The 8,049-nt window shown below is 36.6% G+C and overlaps 1 long non-coding RNA gene across 1 annotated transcript; it reads right to left on the bottom strand.

Annotated features, from left to right (window-relative positions):
- Positions 1-831: 831 nt before the first annotated feature.
- On the bottom strand, positions 832-4,011 carry LOC117665060 (uncharacterized). Its single transcript, XR_004591238.3, has 3 exons — positions 3,778-4,011; positions 2,510-2,827; positions 832-1,975 (listed from the first exon to the last, which is right to left on the bottom strand). It is a non-coding gene; the product is annotated as an uncharacterized LOC117665060 (long non-coding RNA).
- Between the last annotated feature and the right edge of the window lie 4,038 nt (positions 4,012-8,049).

Below are 8,049 nucleotides of genomic sequence, written 5' to 3'. Positions count from 1 at the left end.
ATCAGAAATCATTTAACATTTAGGAAAAACCATGGATAAAATAAAAACAAGGAACAATATTCTACATAAATTTTCTGGCAACAGCTGGAGAGCAAGTGCTACAATTCTTAGGACATCAGCTCTTGCTTTGGTATAGTTCATGGCCGAGTATTATAGCCCTTATGGTTAAACAGTGTCCACACAAAAACAGTGGTTATGCAATTTGATCACATTATGAGGCTAATATTAGGAATTATTAAATCAACATCTTCCAAATGGCTACTAGTATTATCTAACATACCATTCCCATATCTTACAAGACATTCAGCCTTGAAAAGGGAGTGGCAAAAATGTGAGGCAAACTGTTTATTACCTATACACGAGGACTGTCATGATCAAATATTCAGACTTAAATCTCCGAATCTGCCATGGAAAGTTGGATAGCAACTAGTCAGAGAAGACTTTGATATTGAGATAGCATGGTACCAGGAGTGGGCAACTTCTGACCCAGATTTAATTTAGTGTATAACTCCCCATTGGCTTTGATCTCCCAAGGAAAATCTAGGCAGTGTTCAACTGGATCCAAACTAACATGGCAGGTTCAATATTGGAAATATAAATGGGGGTTGGTTGATAATCCTGTGACTGTAGGAACATCCCACAAACTTCTGTATCACATTGTAATAGAATGCCCCTTCAGAAGTTTCCCTGGATACCTGCATGAAATACATCATTTTGAAAGCACTGCTGTCCAACGGCTAAACAATCTAAATGTCCAGCCATAGATTTAGTCATTCTGGTAACTGTCAACATCCAGCTCAAGAATCCAAATAAAACTCCAGGTTCATTCAGTTTCCGAAAATCTGACTGTTTATTGAATACACTGCATGGTAATGTCAAAGCAAAACTAACTCTGAGATTCCCAGACACCAGTTCAGCGTTAAACAATAATTTCCCCAGCTAAACCCCCCACCTCTCATGTAGTCCAAGTAAACAAATTCACTTTCTTATGTCTGCTTCAACTCCACATCTGCTGATGTCCTTGAAACTGTTTCAGGCTCTCACAATCTTCAGCGGGATTGTTGAGGTTTCGTTTCTCCATCTAACTCATTCTAAAATGCCTCCCCCTCCTTACTCTAATGGCAAGTTGAAAAGAAGAGGCACGTAGCTACCAAAGTTTCCTACTTGACAGTAACTTCTCCTGCATAATTTAATTTTATTCATAACTTGTGTTGTATGTTTTTAAAACAATTCACTGCTCTGATGTTTTATATTTTGCCATACATTATATTTTGCCATACATTTTATATGCTGTTTTCTGTGAATTTTATGCATTGTGCTGCATTTTGCTACGCTATACGATATAAATAAAATTGTCAGAAAACTATGATGGGCAGAATGACTCTTAGTTTCCTGCAATTTTTGACAACCTCTCATCACACTTGGTTGTCAACAAACAGGCAACATTTTGTTGGCTTTCTCCTTGTCCTCAGGAAGTTCAAGATGGCATCCATTGTAGCTCTGTACCATTTGGTGGTTAATATGGTTAATATGTGGAGGCTGATGGAAATAACAATCTCCATAAAAATGGAGATTGGCAATGTTTAATGCTCCCTGTTTCCCCTAAGACTGGTTGCAGAAATAAGACACACTTTAACATGTACTTCAGTACTTCAATGTGTACTGGTACAACTACAGTGAATAGAAGACCTGTGGGACAGATGTGACCTGCCAGAAGCTGTAGTAGGCTGAAGGGAGAAACAAATGCTACAACAGTTGTTGTCTCGGTCCTCAGTGTGGATCGTGTTAGGAATATAAAATCCAGTCCCTCGACTCCCTGTAGGTCCACCGGTGGGCAATGGTAATTGCTGCTTGCTTCCTTCTTCTCAGGGCTAAACCAGTGGCTCAATCTCTCTTCTGAATAGTCTTTACATCTGCTTCATTTTGTATAAACTTTATGTTCACATCTGGAGGAAAAATCTGGATAAAAAAACACCTGGATCACAAAACACACAATAAAATTGCATTAAAATGAAACACACATAGCACTAAAAGCAAAACAATGCATTGCATGCAAACAATTGTGAGAGAAAAAGAAGCAGAACTATCTTAAAAACATTTTCCATTCAGAAATGACATAGCCCAAGGAAGCAGTGGAAAACATTAATAGTACTTTACTTCATCATCCCCAGTTTTAGACTCTTTCTTGTGACTCCTTCACCTGAAAGTGAAGCTCACTTTCAGGCAGAACAAGTCATCTGGAGGGCACTATAAAATGAAATGGCACTCTCTCTCAATAGAGGAGTTCCAGATAGCCTTGTTTTACTGAACCTTAGTTTGGAGTTCAAAGAAGTGATCTTACAGAATACAGAACATACATCACAGAATAGAGTTGGAAACAATCTTGGAAGTCTCCTCGTCCAACCCTCTGATCAAACAGAAAACCCTATGCCACTTTAGACAAATGGCTGCCATGATGAAGAATCCAAACTTCTGTAGGCAAACTATTCCATTGGTTTATTGCTCTCACCGTTAAGAAATTTCTCCTTAGTTCCAGGTTGCTTCGGTCCTTGGTTAGTTTCCATCCATTGTTTCTTGTCTTGCCTTCTGATGCTTTGGAAAATAGTCTGACCCCATTGTCTTTGTAGGAACCCCTCAAATATTGGAACACTGGTATCATGTCTCCCTTAGTCCTTCTTTTCATTAGAATACACACACCCAATTTCTGTAACTGTTCTTCATATATTTTAGCCTTTAACCTCCTAATCATTCATGTTGCTCTTCTTTGCACTCTTTTCAAAATCTCAACACCAGGCTCAGACCAGAATTGGGAATAACATCTTTCTAACTGCAAAAATCAAAGAGGACACAGTGCAATTTGTTTATTTATTGCAATTTATTTATAGCCACCTTTATTATTTTTATAAATAACTCAAAGCAGTGAACATACATAATACTCCTATTTTCCACAACTACCCTTTGAGATATGCTGGGCTGAGAAGAGAATGATTGGTCCAAAGTTATTCAGCTGGCTTTCATGCTTGCATACATATGGAAAATCATGTAAATGGCTCTACTCCTCCCACAACTGCCATTGACTTCTGTTTTCCACTTGTTCATATCCTGCCCAATCCTCAGCAGCCTTCTTTTAAATTGTTTTTTTTTAAAAAATAGGGGTCCCTGTTGTCAAACCAGATAGAAGCATAGTTTTCCAACTGCAATTCAAAGAAAATGCACCCCCATTATCACCAGGACAAAAAGCAAGACAATTCTGGAAAAAGCCAGTGTTTCCCTCTCCTTACCTAGCATCAGTTTCTAATCTTTTTTCACTTTCCACTTGAGGGTTTCACATCCAGACTATACAAGTCCGTCTTTTAACTGAATTTTTGAAAATAAGGGGTCTGTACTACAAAAACAGGGTGGAAAAACTTGTTTTTTTACCTGCAGTGTAAAGAACATCCGTGTGTGATGGTTTCTACCACAGTTTCTAAATGATAGAAATACCACACCCCAGGGCAATTTTGAAAAGGGTTTAGGTAAGAGAAAGAAAAGCTGTTCCTCCCCCCGAAATGATATGAAGCCTGTGAAAAAAGTGCTGGAAAATGTGCAGTAGTCATGACAACAGACTCTACTACTGACCTAAAAAGAAACAAGTGCCTTTACAGGAAAACATATTTCCATTCACGGGGTTTCCTTCTACTAGTGTATAGTTATTTCTCAGGGATAAACAGCGCTTAAAAAAAAATCTACTAGAAAGTCTCTATTCCGCTGTCTCCGTTTGAGTTAAAAATAACATACCGCACCATCTGTCACGTTCCCATGACGTTCACATGCACTGAATTGCGGCATCACGCTCTGTGACGCAGCTCGTATCCGGAGAAGCTGTACATAGGTTTCCGGTAGCGGGTCAGCTAATTGAGTGGGCACTGGGATAGAAAGCTGTAGTAGAGCATTGTTGGTGCTTTCTTGCCTGCTGATGTTTTAAATACGGACCCGTTTTAGCTCGAAGCGGGCGGCTGGTAACACGTTGTTGTTTCCCTATTGGTTCTGCAATGGAGCTTTTCTCCGGATGTATTGCAGGAAGGAAGAATGTGAGCGAATTGGCACAGAGGGCAGTGATTACTGCCATAGCATGCTCTCTTGTTGAGTGGCGTCCTAAACTCTTCCTGGATTACCCAGTGAATAAGAAAAATCTTCAGGCTGTAGACAGTTTCACATTCTTGATGAATGCAAATGTCAGAAAAAAAAGGATCCTTTTATATGAGGGCTATTTGTAAGCTACTATCAAATTACAGGACATTGTGTTTATTGACACGAAATCAGCTGTAACAATGAATATGATGGGAATGGTATCCCCCTAAAACCATCAATTTACAAACAATACAATTCTCAATGAAACAAATCATAATAATCCCATTTAATTATTTTTTGAAATTTATCTAGTGCAAAACATTTTAACGGGGGCAAAAATCCCCAGCATTAAGATTCACTTAAAAACAAGTTTAAATCACGGGTGACAACTGATCTACCAAAGTCATGGTTTTGTCCATATGTTTTTTCAAACTCACCTAAATGTTCCTGCTTAATTGTCATGCCATGCAGTTCATATTTAACTAGCTTGTTAAACCATAATGTTGTGTAATATTTTGTTCTTACTGTTGAATGAAAGTAAGATACATTTACAGTATTCCCAAAATGTGTTAAGGAAGTTACCCAGTTAATAAAATAATGCTACTCTGATAAAATTTATGCTTACTTCTGGCACTCATTGCATTGTTCACAAGATATTTTTTGATATGCTCTAGAGTCTGCCTATAGGTATCACACATTGAGGAATCTTTGTAAAGGAAATGAATAATAAGTTACTCTTCTATTAAAAATGGATTAAAAAGTTATGATATTACTGTTGCAATCTGACCACAAATTGTAATAAGTAGAGACAATGTGTTATAACTTGCTGGAAGCTCCCTTGGAGACAGGAGCCTACGCCATGGGCAAGACCACTATTGGTAAGAAAGGAACAGCTGCTCAAGGTGAAAATCAAAAGTAAACATGATAAGTTAGTTGTTAGGCAGGAAATGTCAAGATGACCCTTTAAAGTGTAAAACAATGTGGAAAATGACTTAGAAGAATAAAGGGGAGTTGGGTGGCCTTCTTAGGCATGGTGTGCATTGTGTCGGAGTATAAAGTGTGTAGCTTGAAAACTGCATTTTGCAGTTTTGGGAAAGTCTAAGAGGCTGTGCTTGCAACCACTTTTTATTTTTCTTCATTTTATCTCCAATAAACCTTTGATTTTGTGAACCAGACTTGTTTATGAATTGTGAGGATTAAAATATTTAGGTCTTATATCTCACATATAGTTTCCTGGGTCATTTTTTTTGCCTTTTAGAAAATATGAACAATATCTAGTTATCTGATGTTCTAGCAGGTTTCCTAAATTTCTCAAAGATAATACAGAGAGTTTCAGTCAGACCATTCCTTCCCCACTCTAGTATGCAGATCATCTGCACTTAAATTGAATATGTGCTTCCTGACCACATAGCTGTCAATTTTGAACTTCATTCTTGCCATTCATTCTGATCCTCATCATTTTCTGATGAAATACATTATATCTTTGATGGAAAAGATGCAACAAATAGGAATTTAATAACACTTATTTTTACAATCTAGTACTGTTCAATCTTCACTGGAGATACACTAATGTTAATCTTCTCATTTTGCCTCTACCAGATGGAGATGTTTGCCAGCCATAACTCTACAGCCATAACTGTAGATTTTACAAATCATCTTTACAAAATTAAGCCACAATGAATACTCTTTCCACATCCTATACATTTTCCATTTTCATATAATTATTCAATTTTTGTGCAGGTACAATAACCTTTTTTTATTGTCTTTCTTTTTATGACTTTTGCAATTTTCTCTTTATTATATCCATTTTTAGAAACTCCTTTTTACAGGTAGTATTCAAGTTATGATCACTATTGAAACCAGAATTTTAATTGCTAACAAGGTGGTTGTTAATTCAGTTACGCATGATTTTACAATTTTTTTGCTGTAGTTGTTAAGTGAATCATGTAGTTGTTAAATGAATCTGGCATTAACTTCTTGGAAACTGATTGAGAAGATCACAAATGGTGATCACGTGTCCCAGAATACTGCAACCATCATAAATATGTGCTGGTTGCCAAATACCTGATTTTTGATCACATGACTGTGGGGAGAGTGCAATGATTATAAGTAGTGGTTCAAGTACCAGTTGTATGTTTATTTGTTTTATTTATATAACATTCAATTTTCATCAAACAGTGTTTGTTCTGGGTACAATTATGTTTAAATAGTCATATTACACATCTTGCGATAGTCATCACCATCATATTAATAATATAATAACATAATAATATAATAACATTAATACTTAACACTTAATATCATCTTCTTTAACAACTCTCCACTTACCATTTCCTCTTTTTATATCTCCTCCTTTCTAACTTCTCTTTCTGTTATCTAGCCATTGATAGAATATGTCCCATTTCAAAAAATATTGAGTTTCTTCTTTATCCTTAATAGTAAGGATAACTATTGGTGAGGAAGAAACTGCAAAAATATGTTCAGTTGCAAGGATATATAAAACCCATTGCCTCTAATTCCCCTCCGCATCTAGTTCTTGATTTTTTCCCTAAAATAACAAGCAGCAGAAAGCATAGAAGTCTGTAGGCTGTGTTGGAAGGAAGTAGACAAATGATGACACATGCATGACAATATTAGGCAGATGTCAGGAGTTCTGGAGGGCAAAATGCAAGGATGTAGCCACAAGATACCTGAAAAGGAGACATATCTATTGAGGAATGAATAGAGTTGTTATAAGCAACAATTCTGCAAGAAATAACTCAGTCCAAGTCCAACTCAGTAGAGATATAGTAACTGCAGGACAGGTAGTCCTTGATTTACAACCACAATTGAGCCCAAAATTTTTTATTTAAAATTATTAAAAAATTACAGAAAAAATATAGCAATATGGATAGAATTGCAGAGAGTAATATAATACATATAGAAGTATCAATTTTTGCCTAGAGATAGTACAAACCTCCATTAAACCAACTCATAAAAAAAAAAAAAAGATTATCCAGAAGAAAAAATTCTCAACTGCCATGCAATGCTCCTATAAATATTTACCCACATTCACACTAAGATTAATATTTTACATTCTTAAGATTTCTTTTTTTGCAGTCAAGCATACCACCTGTCCCAGCTCCTATATAACCCCAATTCTAGTCTATCTTGCAAAAGTCCCATAAGCTTGTCTATTTCTGCACAGTCCATGATCTTTGCAGTTAACGTAGCCTCCGATGGAGTATTTTTGGATTTCCATTCTTGCGCAAACGAGATCCTGGCTGCAATGATGATGTGGAGAACGAGATACCAATTAGATTTGTTTAAGTTCTCTGGTTTCATGCCTAGTAAAAACATTTCCGGGTTCAATTCTATCCTACATCCTATGATTTCTAAAATCCATTTTTGAATTCTAGCCCAATATTCTTTTGCTCGGGGACAGGTCCAACAGCTATGAAAATAAGTTCCCATAGCGGCGTTGCATTTCCAACAAACTGGAGAGGTTCCCGGGAACATCTTCGATAATCTAGTCGGAGGCAGGTGCCATACAACATTTTGTATATATTTTCCTTATAGGAAACTGACATTGTTAATTTTAAGATTTTCCCCCAAATTTCTTCCCATTTTTCAAGTTCAATCGAATATCCCAAATTTCTCTCCCAGGCAATCATTGAGTCCTTGATAACCTCCTCTCTAATCCAATCCATTAAGAGGAATTGATACAGTTTGGATAATACCTTCTCATCTTTTCCCAACAAATCTTATCAAGTTCTTGTAGGGAATTATAGATTCCTCCCTTGTTTTTGTCCTGGATTGTCTGGACAAAATGGATTGGATCTGATTGTATGTCCACCAATCTAACTCATAGCCTAATTCCACTAGCGTATTTCGAGATTTTACTTTGCCTAAAGGATCCAATAGAACTTGGTAAATTAATGGTTTATTTCTGTTATAAAG

The sequence above is a fragment of the Pantherophis guttatus genome, chromosome 4 (genome assembly GCF_059756535.1).
Source record: "Pantherophis guttatus breed Tessera chromosome 4, ASM5975653v1, whole genome shotgun sequence".
In the NCBI taxonomy this organism is placed as follows: domain Eukaryota; kingdom Metazoa; phylum Chordata; class Lepidosauria; order Squamata; family Colubridae; genus Pantherophis; species Pantherophis guttatus.
The sequence above is the reverse complement of the archived record's forward strand: the minus strand, read 5'-3'. Positions and strand labels throughout refer to the sequence as shown.